Source organism: Colius striatus, chromosome 14, assembly GCF_028858725.1.
Source record: "Colius striatus isolate bColStr4 chromosome 14, bColStr4.1.hap1, whole genome shotgun sequence".
Taxonomy (NCBI): domain Eukaryota; kingdom Metazoa; phylum Chordata; class Aves; order Coliiformes; family Coliidae; genus Colius; species Colius striatus.
This window is the reverse complement of record NC_084772.1, coordinates 1,158,415-1,178,284: the sequence shown is the minus strand read 5'-3', so window position 1 is coordinate 1,178,284 and position 19,870 is coordinate 1,158,415. Positions and strand designations below refer to the sequence as shown.

Below are 19,870 nucleotides of genomic sequence, written 5' to 3'. Positions count from 1 at the left end.
ACGTGAATAGTGATCATGAGAAAAAGATGCAACAAGGAACAAGAGGAAAGTTGTAAAGATCACTTATGAAAATAAACTCCTGATGCCTCTTATGGTTGTGTTTACAAGGGCATATGTCCCCCAAATCCCTTCCCCAAATGGACAGCTGGATTCCACACACCACAGAGGAGAGTCACTGGGCTGCTGGGATCAGTCACAGATGTGACTGAGGGAAACAAAGGCATCCGAAAGAAGGGATTTGACCAAGGGAACCAAACACAGACCAAAACATCCCCTGTGTTGCTTTCACCAGCAAATAGAAATCATATTGTCTTTCCCTAGCGTGGTGGGAACAGCAGCTCAGCAGTGGGTTCCAGCTGCACCTCAGGGCAGCAGTCAGCACAGGCTGAACTGCAAATGTCTGCTGAAATCCCAACAGCTGCCTCTGCAAGGTCACATCAATCCCAGAGATACAACAACAACCACCACCAGTCAACACTACCCTGTGTTTTTCACTCCTGAAGGACATCAGGTTGGCATCAAACCAGGGTCCCTACCTGGGTGTGTGAACTTGCCCGTCTGCAGCCAGCAAGGCAGAGCTTTTGTCCCCTCCTACCCCGCGGCGGCTGCCAAAGCAGCGGCACAGCCAGGACGGCGAGCTCCCGGCCGGGCTGTGCCTGCGAAACCTCTGGCCCAGCACCTGTGGGGAGAAGGGAAATGGAGTGAAAGCCCTGCCAGAGCGACCAGCACCACACACTGCTGCTGTCAGGGCAGGGACTGAGATGCTGGGGCGGCTGCGGGGGCTCTGGCAGCTGGGGCACCCGGGGCCTGTGCCCGGGGCCTTGTCTCCATCTCCTGCCCCTCCCCAGCTCTCGGGTCACCAAGGGGCTGCCCCAGCCAGGCCCAGCTCCAGCCTGGAGCTCCCATCACCAGCCCCGGGTGGGCAGCAGGCAGGAGACACCCCCAGAGCTGCCCAAGGGCCTGGCTGGCCCCAGCCCTCACCTCAGCCAGGCCACAGCTGCAGCACAGCCTGTGCCTCACAGCACCGACACGGCTGTGGGCAGCTGAGGGGGCAGCGACAGCTCCCAGAGCGCCCAGCAATGAACAGGGACGGCTGGCAGCCCCTGCCCAGGGCTACAGCTCCCACATGGCCCAGGAGCCAACATGGCTGGCCGGTAGCCAGTGCCCCAGGCCTACAGCTCCCACGTGCCCCGGGGCCTCCTTCCTGCTGCCTGACCCTGCAGGGACACCAGCCCCTGGCCAGGCCCCCCTGACCCTGCAGCCCCATGGCCGCCTCCCCGGGGCTGCACAGGCCCAGCCCCAGGAGGAGCCAAAGGAGGAGGAGGAGGAAAATACGGGGAGGAGCAGGGCAGAGGGACAGAGCAGGAAAGGGATGGAGCTTAGGGAACTACATTAGCAGGAACCTCCAGAAATGTGGTGCCTGCAAAAGGCCTGTCCTGGGCCCAGCCCTGCACCCTGAGATTGGTGTCGACCAGCACCTTGTTGAGTGGCCAGCACTGGGGAAGGGAAATCACCCAGTTGTATCTTTGGTCATCTTTCTCTTTCTCTTTGCTCTTGTGTTTCCCACAAGTGTCACATTTCCCCCATGGGAAGAGTGTTTTGGTTTTCTCTTTACCTCTATCATGGATGGTGAGTTCTGCGTGGGGCTGTGGTGGTTCAGCCCTGACTGGGTGCCAGGTGCCCACCAAGTTATAACATCACTCCTTCTCCTAAACGGGACAGGGGATAGAAATATAACGAGTGGGTTTGTGTGTTGAGATAGGGACAGGGAGCTGGCTCGGCAATCACAGTCATGGGCAAAACAGACTCAACTTGTAGAGATGAAACACAGCCCGGTGCCGTCGCTGATGAAACACAGCCCGGTGCCACCCGGCGCTGATGAAACACGGCCCGGTGCCGCCCGTCGCCGCTGAAACACAGCCCGGTGCCGCCCGTCGGTGATGAAACACGGCCCGGTGCCGCCCGTCGGTGATGAAACACGGCCCGGTGCCGCCCGGCGCTGATCGGGGCGTTCTGCGAGGAAAAAAAACTCTACACAAGAGTTTTTACAAAGTCAGAGAGGCGAAGGGGCTCCGGAGCAGAGCCCCCGCGGGAGAGCTGCTGCCCATTCGAGCCCAGCCCGCCGAGTTACCCCTGGGACGACTCGCAGGGGAATGCCGAGCGGGCAGAGTCGGGCGGGGTGCGGCGCAGGACGATCAGAAGAGTGGGGGAGCGCGACCCCGTGTTAGACTGGGCACCATCGGGCACGCGAGGGGAGACAAAGAAAACACGGGAGAGAGTAACAGCGGCTGCGCCGCCGGCGCCGGGGCCGGCACGGAGTGAGCCAGACGCCCCCCGCCCCTTCCATCCGCAGCCGCCGCCGCGCAGCCGCTTCCCGCGCCCGGTCGGTGTCTCCGGAGCCCCCCCACACACACCGCGCCGACACCGCCGGCCCCGGCCCTTGCAGACCTCTGGGCTCGTCCTTTCCATCCTCAGTCCCTTGCCTCAACGAGTGTAAAAACTGTTGGTCGTGATGTTATGCATTTTGCTGTAAATGTGATGATGAACAGTGGTTTTCTGACAGTGGAAACTTTCTGAGGTGGTTTAGGTGCCAGGAATGGAATGTGGAAGAACAGAACATTTTGGCATTGAGCAGCCAGTGACACAGTAAAGGAAAAAACAGTGAAAAAGGTTTATAAAAAGTGGTTTGTGTTTTAGACTCACTGGTGAAGGATTTTTTTTGATCAGGAGTAAAAACTGGTTTTGTCACACTGTTGATGCTTCAGATGATTGTGGTAAATGGTTTTAGGCAATTTCAACACCCCAAGCAAAACACGTGGCCAAAGCAACCAATCAGTCTACAGTATGTTTATCAATGGAGTTTTGAGGGGAAAAAAGTAGACACTTTGGTGAAGGTTTGAGGGAAAAGTTGAGGTTTTGGGGGGAAAAGTAGGTATTTTGGTGGGTTTCTGAAGGAACATGAAGTAATGATTGATGGGACAGGAGGAAATGGGCAGGAGTTGCCCCAGGGGAGGTTGTGATTGGAACTGAGGCAGACTTTTTTCCCTGAGAGGGTTGTCAGCCCCCCGTGCCGGGCTGCCCAGGGAGCTGGGGCAGTGCCCAGCCCTGGAGCTTCTGCAAAGCCGCAGAGCTGATGGCCAAGAGCCTCCATCTCATGCCCAAGGAAAAAAGACACGACTCGCTGGATCATCTTCCTCTACACACACAGCACAAAGTACAAGGCGATGACGAGGACCACGCAGCCCATGATGGCCACAGCTTCTGCTGCGAAAAACGTCGTCAGATATTTGGGATCCACAACATTTCTCTCGCCATCCACACCTGGAGCGACAATTCCACAGGTTATGGTGTTGATTTGGGGGAAAATATGGGATTTTGGTGGAGTTCTGAGAGAAAAGGTGGAGTTTTGAGGGAAAAGGTGGGGTTTGAGGTGGGATTTTGGGGGAAAAAAATGGGGTTTTGGTGGTGTTTTGGTAGCATTTTAAAGGAAAAAATGGGGCTTTCTGGTAGAGTTTTGAAGGAAAAAGTGGGGTTTTGGTAAAGTTTTGAGGGAAAAAAAGTGAGGTTTGGTGGTATTTTGAGAGAAAAGTTGAGGATTTAGGTAGAGTTTTGTGGGGGAAAAATGGGATTTTTTTAAATTTTAAGGAAAAAAGTGATGTTTTGGTGGACATCTGAGGGAAAATTTGATGGTTTTGGTGGTATTTTGAGGGAAAGGGGTTTTTTTTCCATATGGTTTTGAGGGAAAGGATGGAATTTTGGTGGACAATTGGGGAAAAGTGCAAAATAAAAGGTTATTGGTGGAGTTCTGAAGGAAAGAGGAGGGTTTTGGTGAGCAACAGAGGGAAAAAGTGTGGTTTTGGTGGAATTTTTGAGGGAAAAAGTGGGGTTTTGGTTGACACTTGGCGGAAAAAGTGGTTTTTTTGGTGAGGTGGGTTTACTTCTCCCTCCCCATCATCACCCACAGCCTGAGGCCACAGAGTCATCCAATCAGAGAATCATTTTGGTTGGAGAAAACCTTTCAGCTCCTCAACCAACTGCCAAACAACCAACTCAACCAGCCAACCACTGCCAAAGCTGCCACCAAACCAGTGCATCCAGAGCTAGGGCATCCTTTTGGAGCTCAGTTCTCAGGCAGCTCTGGGATGCAGGGACTGAGAGACATTTCCCATCATCTCGTCAGTGGGCTTGAAAGGTTCCCAGAGTGGCAGAGGGATGAAATTCCCCATCCACAGAGGGTCATGAGTGCATGTCCCTCTGGCACGATGTTGACAACAATCTCCACACCCCCAGAGGTGACAGTCAACCTCAGAGAGATGTTCCTGTCTTTTAGAACACTTGTTCTGCTCTGAGAGTTGGGCTGTGGACACCACGGTCCACATTCCACCACGGAACCAGGGGAAGAGCTTGCAGAACCTCTTGGCTTTGATTCATGACTCTGAGGGACAACAATCACCTGGCACTGCTGCTGGTGGAATTGCCCCTGCTTTGTCCTCAGAGACACCCACGGCCCGGTTGCCTCCTTCCAGAGCTGACATCTTCTTGACGACCTTATGGTCTGTCTCTGCAGAAAGAAACAGAGTCAGAGTGGTCAGAAAGAACAGTTTAATTGGGAAGAAAGAGGGCTGGTTAATTAGAAAGAGGGTTTAAGTAGGAAGAGATTAGAAAGTTTAATTAGCAGGAGGGGAGGGGAGGGGAGGGGAGGGGAGGGGAGGAGAGGAGAGGAGAGGAGAGGAGAGGAGAGGAGAGGAGAGGAGAGGAGAGGAGAGGAGAGGAGAGGAGAGGAGGCTGATCAGCAAAAGCGCCTTTGGGAGAAGCACTTCCCATCCTGCCAACTCCATCTCACATCCAGGGGAAGAGACTCACAGAGTGGATGGAGCCCCAGGGTCTTGCAACCACACTCTGGGCACGTTCACAAGTGGCAGTGAAGAGCCCACAGTCATGGAACCACAAAGTGGTGGGAGTGGAAAGGACCCTGCAGAGCTCATCCTGCCCATGCCCCTGCTAAGGCAGGTTCCCCTTGATCACGGGGCACAGGAACGTGTCCAGGTGGATTTGGAAGGCACCAGAGAAGGAACCTCCACCCCCTCCCTGGGCAGCCTGTGCCAGGGCTCCCTCAGCTCAACACCAAACAGGTTTCTCCTTGGGTTTAAGTGGAATTTTTTTGTGTACCCACCATCCAAGAGCTTCATAAATGTCTTTGAGAAGCCTGTGGAGAGCTGGGGAGGTTTTCCAGATTCAGGTTGATTCTCAGCTCTTTCAAGACCTGAAGGGAGAGAATCAAGTGAAATTTCTGAGGAATAAATATGTAAATGGAGGGTGTAGTCTGTGAGGTCAACCAAGAGGGAGCACTCACTGTTGAGATCTGAGGTGGCTTCCAGAGCAAGATCCTTCTCAGGAGCTGGAGCCACATCTGCAAGGAAACCCCTATGATGAGCATTGAGAGATTCACCCAACAGCAGAATCCCCCCCACTCTGGGCACCATCACAAGGGGTAGTGAAGAGTCCACAGACCCCAAAAGAAGAGGAAAACCTCAGCCAACTTCTCTAAACCACAACCACAAGCACAGAGACGCAAAGCACCCAAGGCTGAGCTCAGAGACGTTGATTTTAGCTCCTTTAAGGTGTCTGACCTTGAGCTGGAGGGCAACTTCCACTTCTCGCTGACCCCAAGGTGCCACCAAAAGACTGCTCGTAATGAAAAGTACTCTACTTATATTAATTATTAATGATTTACTAATTATTGAGCAACAGGCTCTCATGAGGAACACCAGATCCTCAGGAGACACGGGCTTATCAGCCCCTCTGTGCTGGGCCTGATGGATTAACGCACCATCCGGTAATTTCTCCATGTCCTCCATAAATTTCCTTACGACATCTGTGGATGGTTGGGAGGATTTTCCAGATTCAGATTTATTCTCAGCTCTTTCAGGTCCTGTGGGGAGAGAACAGAGTCGAATTCCTCAGGAATAACGATGGAAATCGAGTGTTTAGTCTGTGCAGTCTTTCAGGATGGACCACTCACCTTTGTGATCTGAGTTGACTTCTGGAGCAAGAGCAACCTCAAGAGCTGGAGTCACCTCTGCAAACAAACCCACGTGAGATGTTTCCCTCAAGTATTGGGAGGATCACTCAACAGCAGAATCCCCCACACTCTGGGCACCATCACAAGGGGCAGTGAAGAGCCCACAGACCCCAAAACAAGAGGAGAAGCTCATCCATCTTTTCTAAACCACAACCAGAAGCACCCACAACTGCATCACAGCCCTTGATTTTAGCTCCTTCACGGTGTCCGACCTTGAGCAGGGGAGCGACTTCCACCTATCCCTGACCCTGAAGTGTCACTAAAGGCCAACAAACCCAAGAGAGAAGCTCCCATGACACATCATTTCAATAAATCTCCTCAGATCTGAAGGACGGGGAGCGCAGGGCAGAGCTGGGACAGTGGCTCTAGGGCACTCGCTTCACCCTCCTGCTCAGAAGTATCGTGCAGACAGTTCCTGGACCATCCTGATCTAAACCAAACCCAAAAGATGGCAAAGTGCACGGAGCTGTCAGGAGAAGGGACTCCCTGGAGGTCACACACGCTCTGAACCCCACCCCAAGGGCACCTTTAGCTTTGCAGCAGCCACTGGATCAGCGCAGAGAGAGCAAGAAGCTGGCAAAGAGCTTTGTGAGGCAGAGCCCCCGAGGCACAGCCCTGAGCCCACCCATTCCCTCTCTGCTCCTCCATGAGTTTGAGCATTTGCCAAGAAAATATGGAGTTAAAATTACAACTGAACTCCATCTTTCAACCCAGCTGCTGGTTCCTTCCAGGGACAGACCTATGGGACAGCCCTGAGGCTCCTGGGCCGCATCTGGCTGAGGCGGCGGGTGCCCAGTGCCCGTGGGCAGAGCTGCAAACAAGCACATTGCCAACAGAGGTTGCCATCTCCTCCTTCCTCAAGGACTGCAGGAGTGGGGTCAGGGAATGAGGTGAGACTGGGGCCTGCGGGGCCATTGCTGCAGCCACAGAGGGGCCCGAGGGACCTGTTCAATGGCACCCAGGAGCTCCCAAAGCCCCATCTGCAGGCCCTGGGCAAACCCCCCTCAGGGAGCAGAGGGGCCAACGCGCAGCCCCGTGGGGGTTCCTCCTGGGAGGTGTCTCCTGTGCCCCACAGAAGCCCACGGGCACGCAGGGGAGGGACAAGACGCTGGCTGGCACGGGGCTGGGGGAGAAGAGAGAGGCGGCAGCAGCAGCACCGGGGCTGCGCGCCGGGCACCCAACTGCAGCCACGCAGAGCAGAGCGGGGCTGGAGCAGGAGCTGCCCCGTGCCCCAGGGACACTGCCAGGGACGGACGGGCCCGGGGCTGGAACCCAGGAAGCAGTGCAGAGCCATGGCCCCCATGACGGCTGTGCCCAGGCTGGGGGGACAATCAGCCCCGGCCCTGCCCCACCACGGCCACAGCCCCGCTGACACCCTCAGGGCTGCCACACCTGATGGCCGCGCTTGACACGGAGCTGCCCGGGCGTCCTGGGCTGTCAGGGCTGCCAGGGCGAGGAGGAGAAGGAGGTTGGTGGGAGCCCCCTGTGCTAGTGCCATAGTGACAGTGCTGCTGATGCTGCCGCTGCCGCGGTGGCGGGGTAGGGCCTGCACCTGGCTCAGCACGTGGGGCACGGCACAGGGGCTCTGTGACATCGCCAAGGGCCAAGGAATGGCCAAGAAGGTCCCGCCCTCCTTGGGAACCCGAGCGAGGGGAGGAGTGGGGCTGCAACTCAACCTCATCCTCTTCCCATAAAGCAATGACCAACCTGCTGTTCTGTGGGATTCTGAGGGGAGACGTGGGGTTTCAAAGGGGTGGTGAGGGGAGAAGTGGCGTTGTGGTGGGCATCTGAGGAATGGCAGATAGGGTGGGATGGCAGGTAGGGTTTGGAGGGAAAAAAGTTGGGTTTTGGTAGAGGTATGAGGGAAAAAATGGGATTGTAGGTCACGTGAAGGGAAAATGGGAGTTTTGGTGGGGTTTTGAGGGAGAAGGTGGAGTTTAAATAAAATCTTGAGGATAAATGGGGTTTTGAGTGGAAAGTTGGGGTTTTGGTAGAGTTATGAGGTAAAGAAGGGGGTTTTGATAGACATCTTAGGAAGAAAGTGAAGTTTTGACGGGTTTAGGGGTGTTCTGAAAGCAAAAGGGGAGTTTTAAGGGGAAAGTTTGAGGCTTGGTGGTGTTTTAATGGAAGAAACGGGGTTTTGGAAGAATTTTGAGGGAAACAGGATTTTGTGGAATTTTGAGGGGAAAAGTGAGGAATTGGTGGACTTTTGAGGCTGCATCTGCAGCTTCCGAATACCTGAGCCATGGCCCACCATGCCAAAACCCGAGGCAGGAGAGGCTGCTGGGCAAGCTGGGCTACAGGCTGGGCCAGACCTTAGGGGAGGGCAGTTTCTCCAAGGTGAAAGAAGCCACCTCCACCAAATACAAGGGCCCCTTGACCATCAAGGTGGTGGACCGCCACCAGATGTCCTCAAGGCTCGTGCACAAGTTCGTGCCACAGGAGCTCTCCATCGTGCGCCAGATCCGGCACCCTAACATCGTGCGTGTCTTTGAGGCGGTCGAGGTCTGCAGGAGATGGGGACCAGGGACTGTGATGGAGAGGCAGCTCTCAGCTGTTCGTAGAAGGCCTCATCCACTTCCTCCTCCTGATCAGGCAGCCTGTAGCAAACTGCTACAACAACCTGCCTTGCCCTGACCATGAATCTTCACCCACATGTTTAAATTATGTTTAATTGGAACTTTGTGTTGCAGCTGATGTCCAGTACCCCTTGTCCTATCACTGGAGACAACATAAAAAAGTGTCACCTCATCCTCCTGACATTCACCTTTTCAATATTTGTGTACTGAACTGTTGCTGAGGTGCCCCTGAGCTCAGGCTTCTCTTCCCCAGGCTGAACACCCCCAGGGCTGCAGCCTTTCCTCCTCACACACATGTTCCATCCCCTCAGCATCTTGAGAACCCTGCACTGGCCTCTCTCCAGCAGTTCCCTGTTTCTCTGCAACTGGAGAGCACAAAAATGAGCTGCAGCTTTCTCATAGTGTTTCTGCAGACCTTCCTGTCTTGGAGACAGAAATGGTGTGGCTGTGTCTCTCCTCCATCTCTACTTCCCACAGAGCTCTGGTTTTCATTTTCCAAATGGAGGCATGGGACAGGGATGTGAGGTGCCCAGGCACCACAGGGCAAGAGACAGAGGCACAAGGACATAAATGGTACAAGGCCCAAAGTCACAACAACAGGCAACACCGGCACGGGGTGCAGGGCTTCACTCACCAGCCGGGCGACCTGAGGAATGGGCAGAGGAACTGCTCGGGGGTCCCAAAAGGGACCTGTCAAGTGCTGCCTTGGGAAGGAAGACCCTGGTGCTCCCGAGTGAGCTGGGGCCTAGCCAAGTGGAAAGCAACTTGACAGGACAGCAAAGAAAGTCCAGTGCAGGGCCACTGAGATAATCAGGGGACCGGAACATTCTTCTTACGAGGAAAGGCTGTGGGCATGGGGGCAGGTGGGATGGGAAAGGCTCACTGGGAAGCACAGTGAAGACCTGATAGGGCCCAATGTCTGCAGGCAACACTTCTGCAGGTGCTTCCTACAGGTCTCACTGCATCAGACAATAAAAGCTGGTCTGTCCTGGCTGCAAGTGGATGGAGGAACAGCTTCACTGCCACTTCAGCTGCCCTTAGGAGCTGCTGCCTCAGATGGTTTCCTCTGGAAATGCTCCTGGGGAGCTGCTGCAGTATCCAGACTCATCTGATGATCTGGGCACCACTTGCTTCATCCCCCTCATCCTCACATCCCTTACGCAGCATCCAATCCTCATGACACACATTACCCTTTGCCTGAACAGCTGGGCCTGTGCTTTAGGAAGAGAAATGCACGAGAAGAACACAGGATGAACAGAAGGTTCCCTGCTGTGAACACAGCAGCCAGGCCAGGTGTGGTCACTCAGCAGTTACCATCACAGGCAAAACAGACTCAGCGTTGGGAGAAATGGTTTGATTTGTTAATGAAGAATCAAAACAGAGCAAATGAGAAATGAAATCTGAATCTTCAAACACCTCCCCTGATGCTAAGAAGGTGCCAGTCGGATTCAGTAGCCAAAGTGACTGTCAGGCAGGTGTTCTTTGTTGCAGCACTGGGCACACAGGGGATCGCTGCTTTGTTCTGCTCCCATCTTACTTAGGAAACTCAGTTCTCTCCTGTCCCTGAACTAACACAACAGAGCTCAGCAATATAATACACCTTCCATCCCTCACCATTCTGTGATTCTATGATTCTATATCTGACAGAGGGATGAAGCAGTGGCCTCACTCTCAGTGCTGTGGCCCCACTGAAACTGTTTTGATGTGGTTTGTCTGCTCGGTCCCACAATTTGTAGTCAAACCAGAAGTGTCTGCTGCTTCTCAGGCTGATTCTGAGGGCCTCTTGCTCACAGGTGTCTGCACAACAGATGAGTGGGCACTGGCACTTTTAAATCCTTTTAACCCTTTGCTTACAATTCTCTCATCATTCATCCCTCAATCCCGAGTCATACTTGTATGAAATAGTAAATGAGGATCGGGATTTGAGGTCTATAAATGAGAAATCTCTGAAGTCTGGTCTCCCAGGAGTGGCTTGGTGCCCTTTGGGACTTGCCAGCTCTGACTTGAGGCTCATCAGCAGTGCTTTTGCACCTCTTGGATACTCTTTCCCAGTGCCCCTTGTGCTCCCACCCCCTACCCCAGATGCATGGAGCAGTTTTGGAGAATGGAAACAACAAAAGGACTCAAAACCACACACAGCTCCTACTCCCTGCATCCCCATCTCAACACTGTGGTGAGTCTCTCTCCTGCCACCCCTGTGCTGGCTGCCAGAGCCCTGCGCTTGCTGCACGGCTGTGAGGAGCTGCCCTTTTTCTACTTCTTCCTCTGCTGCTCTGACACAGCTGGGTGGGACAGCCAGTTCTCCATCCACCTCACCTCCACTCATCCAAGCCACACTGCCTGAGCTTTCTGATGAGGATGTAGTGGGAGATGGTGTCAAAACGGGATTTCTCCTTGGTGAATCCATGTTGACTCTCCCTGATAACCACCTTTGCCTTCATATGTTCAGTGATAACATTCAGGATGAGCTGTTCCATCACCTTTCCAGGGATGGAGGTGAGGCTGACCGGCCTGGAGTTTCCTGGGTTGTCCTTCCTGCCCTTTTTGCAGCCTGCAGTGACATTGGCCTTTCTCCATCCCTCAGGCACCTCACCTGTCTTCCATGAGTGTTCAAACATGATGGAGAGAGGCTTAGCAATCACATCAGCAGCTCCCTCAGCACTCTCAGATGCATCCCATCAGCACCCATTGACTTATGAGCCTTAAGCTTGGCCAACAAGTTTTTAACCTCTTCCTCTTCCACCCGGGGCAAGTCCTCTGCTGTCCAGACCATCCTACGATCCTTGCTGGACTGTTGGAAACCACATTGCCAGCCACCTGCACCAGATGATTTGTAGTTAGTGTGTGTAGTGTAGTGTGTGTTCATGCTTTAGATGTAAATAAAAATCAACCTGTTTTTTTTGACTTGGTGCCCGTGTCCTTTGTGCTGACCCCACTGTTACCAGAACAACTCTTGATCTGCTGATGGGTTTTGCCTCCAGAATCCTTGCAAAAGTATTTGAGATGTTCATTTTGCACGTCCATTTGTAGTTCCCTGATGCTCAATTTTAACTGTTTCCTTATTGCCCTAATTGCTTTTAGTTTTGCCTGTTGCTTTTAATCCACTCACTGCCTTTGTGGTGCTCTATTTGCTTCCCTTTTCCGTTGCCTTTCCTCGGTTCTTTTTTTCTTTGCACATCCATTTTAGTCTCTTTCCCCATTCCATCACGCTTTTTCCTGAGTTCCCAAACACCCATGGAGTTTTCATTGCTCTTTCTGTGCCTGTTTTGTTCCCTTTACTACTTCTTGGTGTTTTCCTTACTTCCTTCATCACTAGGCATTGTTTTCTTCCCATTTCTTTTCTCTTTTCTCTCTATTTTCTCCTTCCCTTTCCCTTTCCTTTGCTTTCCTTTGCTTTACTTCCCCAGCCTTTGCTTTGCTTTCCCAAGCTTTTGCATCCCCAACGTTTTTCTTCCCCAAACTTTGGCTTCCCCAAACATTGCTTTACTTTCCCAAACTTTGTTTTCTCAAATTTTACTTTCCTTTACTTTGCTCCCCGAAACGTTGCTTCCCCAAACTTTGCTTTGCTTTGCTTCCTGAAACTTTTCTTTGCTTTCCCAAAATTTCCTTTGCTTTCCTTCCCTAAACTTTGCTTTGCTTCCTCAAACTTTTTCTTCCCCAAACTTTTACTTTCCCAAACTTTTGTTTCCCCAAACCTTTGCTTCCCAAGCTTTTACTTCCCCAAACTTTGTTACCACAAACTTTTGCTCCCACAAACTTTTGCTTCTCCAAATTTCTGCTTTGCTTTCCCAAGCTTTGCTTTGCTTACCCAAACCTTGCTTCCCCAAACTTTTGCTTGCCTAAATTTTGCATCCCCAAACTTTGCTTTGCTTTACTTTGCTTGCTCAAGCTTTGCTTTTCTTTCATCCACTTGCTTTCCTTTTCCATTGCTTCCCCAAACTCTGCCTTCCCCACATTTTGCTTCCCCAAACTTAGCTTCCCCAATCTTTGTCTTCTGCAAGCTTTTGCTTCCCCAAGCTTTTAATTCACCAAACTTTGCTTCCCCAACATTTTGCTTCCTGTCTTTTCCACAGCAGCTCTTGCAATGCTGTGCTTACTGTTGGTATTGATAGCACATCCACATTTTGGCTATTGCTCGCCCAGCATCAGGGCTGTCCCTCCAGCATTCCTTCCCCCACCTTCACCCATAGCTGCGGCTGGGAAGGATCTTGGCAGGGGCCATGGCCAGGACAGCTGACCCAGGCTGACCAAGGAGATATTCCATCCCATATGACATCAGCTCAGCAAGAGAAACTGGGGGAGAGGAGCAGGAAGAGGAGGGCAAGATTCATTTTTGGCCTTCCACAAGCAACCGTTCCACATCCCGCAGCCTGGCTTCTCGGGAGGCAGCCGGACGTGGCTGCTGATGGGAGGGAGAGAGGAACAGCTTGATTTGCTTTTGCTTCGCTTCTTGCACGCGGCTTGCTGCTTCTTTGTTAAACTGCTTTTATCTCAACTCAGGAGACTCTCATTTTCTCTCCTCCCTGGCTTGCTGAGGAGGTGGATGACAGAGCGCAGTGGTGGGCACCTGGCATCCAGCCAGGGTCAAACCACCACACACCTTGTTAGCGCCCAAGATGGGGCAAGATAACAGCAGTTTCACATCAAATGCATTGTAATTATAGTAAGCTCATGAGTGCAAAGCTCCTGTGCTGGTCACAGAGCCTTGCTGTAATGCAGCTTATCTCTCACTTCCCAATGTTTGGGAACACGCTGCTACTAACCCTGGCTCTGAGCTGGGCTCTAACCTTGATAGCTTTGCTAAGTTGGCTGCATGACTTTGTGCAAAGGATGAAGGGGCCTGGGAACGTGATGGCCCAAATAATAGCTGTGTACTGTGGGAGCTGTCTTGTGGAGGTCTTGAGGCAAAGCACCTCTTTCCCCTCAGCTCGGACTGATGGAGACAATTTTGTTACACAGACTTCCCAGATCCATAGTCACCCTTAGATGAGAGTTGTAATATTGGCTGCTGTGTTACATATTTTGTGGAATCTGGACTCATCTGGGTATCAGAGAGGACAAATTTGGGATGGAAAGATGTTAAAGTGCCCCCTGAAGCGGCCAGTCCCTGGGTGGGGTTATCACCTCCTGTAATCTGGGATTTTACACCTGAACAGATAAAAAACCTGCTTTACTGGCACGCCACCTGACAGAAGGGTGTCTTGCCTACCCCAATGAGGCCCATCAGGTTCAGGCACTATACTGGGGCCTAGACTCTGCCTACTGAGACATTGTCCAGTCCTCTCAGAGAACTATGGTTGAGGTGGAAACTCAAACTGTATCTGAATCAGGGAATCAAACAACAAGCACAGTGGTTGCCTGATAGTGAGAAAGAAACGGTGGGTAAGGAGGTCAACAAGTCCATATCATCTATTAGCAAGGGCAGAAAAGGAAGAGGAAAGGTTAGAAGAAGAAGCTGGTCCTTCAGTAAGGAGATCAGGAGAAGGAGTGAAAGAAATCAAAAAGGAAATGGAAACTCCTCGGTCCCTGACCTCATCAGAACTTGGAGAGATGCGAAAAGGTTCCAGTCGCAGCCAGGTGAGCGGATCAGTGCCCGGCTGCTCCGATGTTGGGATAATAGGGCTGACAGTCAGCAATTGGAAGGGAGAGAGGCCAACAGCTGGGATCTCTTGCTAGGGACCGGGCAATTGATAGAGGCTTTGGAAAGAAGACGTCAATTTGCAGTCTCTGGAAATGGCTCCTCTCAAGTCTAAGGGCAAGATACCCATTCAAGGAAGATGTTGTAAATGCCCGAGGAAAGTGGACTAGAGCAGGTGAAGCCATCATTCCCACCTAAGGGAATTAGCTGTGGGGCCTGGGCTATAATGAACGTTATGGAGTCAGGCAAAGTCGGAGGAGGTCAGCAGTTCATCTCTGGATCACCTTTGGCAGCAGAGAAAGAAAAGAAAGGAATGCCCATGGGACAGCAAGTTTGAGCAGGGAGGAACCCAAAACTACAGACTGTGACGGAGGCAAGGTCACACAAGAAGACAGGACAGAGCATTCACTAAGCATTGTTAGAAGACAAGATAGAGCATTCAGTTAATCATTGTGTGATGCATGTACGTAACTAACAATAGTATAAAGCTGAGCAAAATGTCTAAGTTGTTACAGAAATGAAACCTTCTGCACAGCGCGTGATCCTCAGTGGTAACTAATTGCCATGAACTGTAGCACGTTACAGCATTTGGATGAGTATATGTGATGATTATGTGACCATAAATTTGGAGTTGATGCACATCATATTGGTCGATGCATATCATATCTCTGTCTCTTTTTGCGTGGCCAAGGAGAGGATATGAGGAAGTGGGATGGTGAACCCACTTTTAAGCTGGAAGCCTGTATACGTGAACTAAGGGGGAAGACAGCTGTTAGAAAAGGACCACCCAAGAGGGCTGTCAGCATAGTAGCTGCCAGAACAAAAGAAGACAATCAGCAACCTCCCAGACATAGAACTGCAACCACCTCCTTTGATGCCAATGAGGAGACTTCAGGTCTGCAATTGCAAGGATCAGATAGCGAATACTCTGATGAGGAACAGAAATAGAGGGTCCCTGCCTCCAGCCAGGAGGAGGAAAGGCATGACCGAATCTACTGGACTGTGTGGGTTCGATGGCCTGGCACATCAAACCCACAAAGGTATAAAGCCTTAGTAGACACAGGGGCACAGTGTACATTGATGCCATCAAGGTATAGAGGCACAGATTCTGTCTGGATCTCTGGAGTGACAGAGGGATGTTAAGAATTATCTATATTAGAGGCTGAAGTGAGCTTAGCAGGGGACAGATGGGAAAAACACCCCATTGTGACTGGTCCAGAGGCCGTATGTATTGTTGGCACAGATTAACTCAGGAGAGGCTACTGCAAAGACCCCAAGGGCTATCGATGGGCTTTTGGTATAGCTCTTGTAGACACAGAGAAAATCAAACAACTCTCCAGTTTACCTGGTCCTCTCAGAAGACCCTTTTGTTGTGAGATTGCTGCGAGTTCAAGAGCAACAGGTATGAATTGCTACCAGGACGGTGCACCGGAGGCAATATCACACGAACCAAGACTCCCTGGCTCCCATCCGTGAGTTGATTCATCAACTGGAGGCTTGAGGGGTAATCAGCAAAACTCATTCCCCATTTCATAGTCCCATATGACCTCTGAAAAAAATCTGATGGAGGGTGGAGGTTAACAGTAGACTGTCGTGGCCTGAATGAGGTGACACCACCACTGAGTGCTGCTGTACCAGACATGTTAGAGCTCCCCTATGAATTGGGGTTCAAAGCAGCCAGGTGCTATGCTACTATTGACATTGCCAATGCATTGTTCTCAATTCCATTGTCAGCAGAGTGCAGGTCACAGAGTGCAGGTCACGTCCCGGGCCGCGTGTGCTGCCGGCGCGGGGCTGGGCACGGGCTGTGGCTGCCCTGAGCCTCGTGTCGGGGCAGAAAAGGCCGTTTGTGTGTGCGCGGGGCAGCGCCGGCCCCGTCCCGCGCCTGCGGCGTCTTTTGAAGCGCGGGCCGCGCGGCTCGGGCCGGGGACCGGTGCGCGGCTGCGGGGGCTCGGCCGGGAGCGGGGCCCGCACTCACAGCCGGCTGCTCGGGCTGCTCGCTGCCCGCTGCCTTCTGCCTCACACACGCCGGCGCTGCGGCTTTCGAGCCGAGAGAAAACAGCCGCGGAGCCTCGGGGAGCCTCAGCCCGCTGCCTCTCGCCCGTGCAGCGGCTGCCCCGGGTCTCCTTCCCTTCCCTTCCCTTCCCTTCCCTTCCCTTCCCTTCCCTTCCCTTCCCTTCCCTTCCCTTCCCTTCCCTTCCCTTCCCTTCCCTTCCCTTCCCTTCCCTTCCCGTGGGCTCGGGGAATGGAGGAGCAGCCAGCACGCCCAGACATGGCTCAAGGCAGCTAGCAGCGACTGGGAAGCCACTGCGGCAGGGAGGAGCTTCACCTTGGAGGACTCAGACCACAACCTGACCAGTCTCCTGTGGCTGAAGGACTTCTCCTTGGCCAACACCAGCTTGGCCAAGTCCTCCTGCTGCCTGGGCGGCCCTGACCCCCCCAGCTCTCAGCGCTGCTCCACTTTGGCTGCCCCGTGCTCAGCCCTGGCTGCTGAGCCCGTGTGTGTGGCTCTGTCCCACACCCCCTGCAAGTCCATCTCCTCCTGCAAGTCCAGAACAGAGCATCACACCACGATGCTGAGCCCTCAGCTTGCACAGGACATTGACTACATGAGCAACCCTTAGATGGCCACCCTACACCTACGCCAGCCTCATCTGCATGGCCATGGAAGCCAGCCAGAAGCCCAGCATCTCCCTCTCTGCCATCTACAAGTGGATCAGGGACAACTTCAGCTACTTCCGACACGCTGATCCCAGCTGGCAGGTAGGAGACTGGCAGAGCTCTTGCCTTTGAGCCCCTGTGCCCACAGGGCTGGGGAGGCTTTGCAGAGCCCCAGCGTGCAGGGGAAGGGTCTGCGGGGATGCTGGGTGCTGCTGGGAGGAGAGCAGCACGGGCAGCTGCTGAGGAGGGGCTGGGATGGGCAGCAGCTTGGGGCTGAGGCTTTGTGGGCCGGGGCAGGGCAGGAGGGACCCGGGTGGCTCATCCTTCCCCTTGTGTTCCTGCCAGCCCAAAGCCAGAGCATGCCAACCATCCTGGGGGCTGCTCCAGGCAGGGCTGGGCACGACCCTGCAACCCCCTGCCCAGATGTGGCCACCTTGTCCTCAGGCAGGGGGGTGTGCAGCAGCTCCTGAAGCCCAGCACAGGGAAGGGAAGGGGACCTGCTGGTTCCTCTCCAGGCCCACCTGGGCCGTGGCCATCCCCTGTGCTGGGCGCAGCTATGGGAGGGATTCAGGACAGGAGCTGTGTGCCAGTGAGGTGGCTTCTCCTCCGACTCACGGCTGCATCCTCACCATGCTTCTCATGAACTGTGCTTAGTAACAAAGGCAGGAAGGTTTCTAGCCCTTCTCTGCAAAGGGCTGTTGCAGGCAGGAATGCTCAAGGTGTGAAGCAGCCAGGGAAGAACAGAGGCAGCCCGGGCTGAGGGGAGTTTGGGCTGAGGAGGGCAGATGGGGAGCAGAGACTTGAGCTGCAATTCTGTGACCATTAAAGTTCCGTTCAGCTGTCCCTGTGCAGTGACCACAGCCTGGGTTGTTTGCATTTCTGTGCTCCTGCTCTTGATTTACACTTCTTCTTTTTTCCTGTTTTTTAGTGTTTTTTCAACTTTGTTTTTGTTTGTGTATTTTCCCCTTTTTAAAAATTTTGCTTGCTTGCTTTCCCAATTCTTTCTTCTTTTCTCTTTCTTTTCCTTTCCTTTCCTTTCCTTTCCTTTCCTTTCCTTTCCTTTCTTTCCTTTCCTTTCCTTTCCTTTCCTTTCCTTTCCTTTCCTTTCCTTTCCTTTCCTTTCCTTTCCTTTCCTTTCCTTTCCTTTCCTTTCCTTTTCCTTTCCTTTCCTTTCCTTTCCTTTCCTTTCCTTTCCTTTCCTTTCCTTTCCTTTCCTTTCCTTTCCTTTCCTTTCCTTTCCTTTCCTTTCCTTTCCTTTCCTTTCCTTTCCTTTCCTTTCCTTCCCTTCCCTTCCCTTCCCTTCCCTTCCCTTCCCTTCCTTCCCTTCCCTTCCCTTCCTTCCCTTCCCCTCCCCTTCCCTTCCCTTCCCCCTTCCCCTTCCCCTTCCCTTCCCCTTCCCTTCCCTTTCCCTTTCCCTTTCCCTTTCCCTTTCCCTTTCCCTTTCCCTTTCCCTTTCCCTTTCCCTTTCCCATTCCTCTTGCTTTGTTTCTTGTTTTCCTTTTTTTTTGGCTATGCTCCTAACCAAGCTCTGCACATGACACACAAAAGCTTCTTCTGCCCATGGAGCCCAGGATGCCCTGACATTGCTGTCTCCTCTCTTTGCCCCCAGGGCACAATGTGCCTTTCCCCAGCCCCACGCCTCTTGGTGCTGCGGCACCAGCCCAATGTTCACCATTGCTTTTGCTTTGCTGCTTCTCTTCTGGCTCTAGAGCTCCATCCGGCGCAACCTTTCCTCGAGCAAGTGCTTCATCAGGGTGCCCCGGGAGAAGGGGGAGCCAGGCAGAGGCGGCTTTTGGACATTTGACCCCCAATATGTCAAGAGGCTCAAGAGCGGGGCCTGCAAACAGCGCAGGATGCCACCAGCAGACAGCCACCCAGCCTGGCCCGCGACAGCCCCGCAAGGCACAGGCAGCCTGGCCACCACAGACACCTCTGGCACCTACACTTCCATCCTCAGTGTCAACAGGGAGATGCTGCAGCTGCTGGAAGACTTTGAACAAGCCACCAGCAGCGAGACCCTGACTGCAGCAGATGGCAAAGCAGGGCAGAGGCGCAAGAAGCCATCGCCCTCACGAACAGCCGAAGTGTCTTGGCTTTGCAGCCCTGTCCTGCTGAGCCAGGAGCAGCAGCCTGAGCTGGGGGCACTGAAAGAGGATTTTGACTGGGAAGCCACCTGCAACACCAAATCATGTGGAGACCTTGACACCAAACTGAGCAGAGACAATACTTTCAAACAGTGGGGGATGCCCCCAGCACACAGCCACCCGGCCTGCCCTGCAACAGCCCCGCAAGGCACAGGGAGCCTCACCAGCACAGACATCTCCTCTGACACCTACATTTCCATCCTCAGTGTCAACAGGGAGTTGCAGCAGCTGCTGGAAGACTTTGAAGAAGCCACCAGCAACGAGATCCTGACTGCAGCAGATGGCAAAGCAGGGCAGAGGCACAAGAAGCCATCGCCCGCAGCAACAGCCAAGGTGACTCGGCTTTGCAGCCCTGCCCTGCTGAGCCAGGAGCAGCAGCCTGAGCTGGGGACACTGAAAGGGGACTTGGACTGGGAAGCCATCCTCAACATTGACCCATGTGGAGGCTTTGACACTGAAAGCAGCTTCAACAGCAATGTGAAGAGTGACTCTGACTCAGAAAGCAGGTTCATCACCGTCTCAAGCAATGACTCCCCCACTTCTGTTGATCTGGAGCTCCCAGAAGCAAACAGCTCTGCAGAACATGACCCAGAGCTGACGGCACACGGACACCAGATCGACCATCTCCAGGATGGACAGGAGCAGGAGCTGCTCCTCAGCAAATCCAACATGAACAACATGGCCTTTGATGAAACATTCATGGATACTTATTTCCTGCAACAGGAGTTGGCCAAAGAGCCAAACGACTGCCTCCACAACTGAGTCA

General features: G+C 53.2%; 1 pseudogene; it reads left to right on the top strand.

The window, feature by feature from the left end:
• The first annotated feature begins 7,893 nt into the window (after positions 1 to 7,893).
• On the top strand, positions 7,894 to 19,866 carry LOC133626772 (forkhead box protein J1-like; annotated as a pseudogene).
• Positions 19,867 to 19,870: the final 4 nt, after the last annotated feature.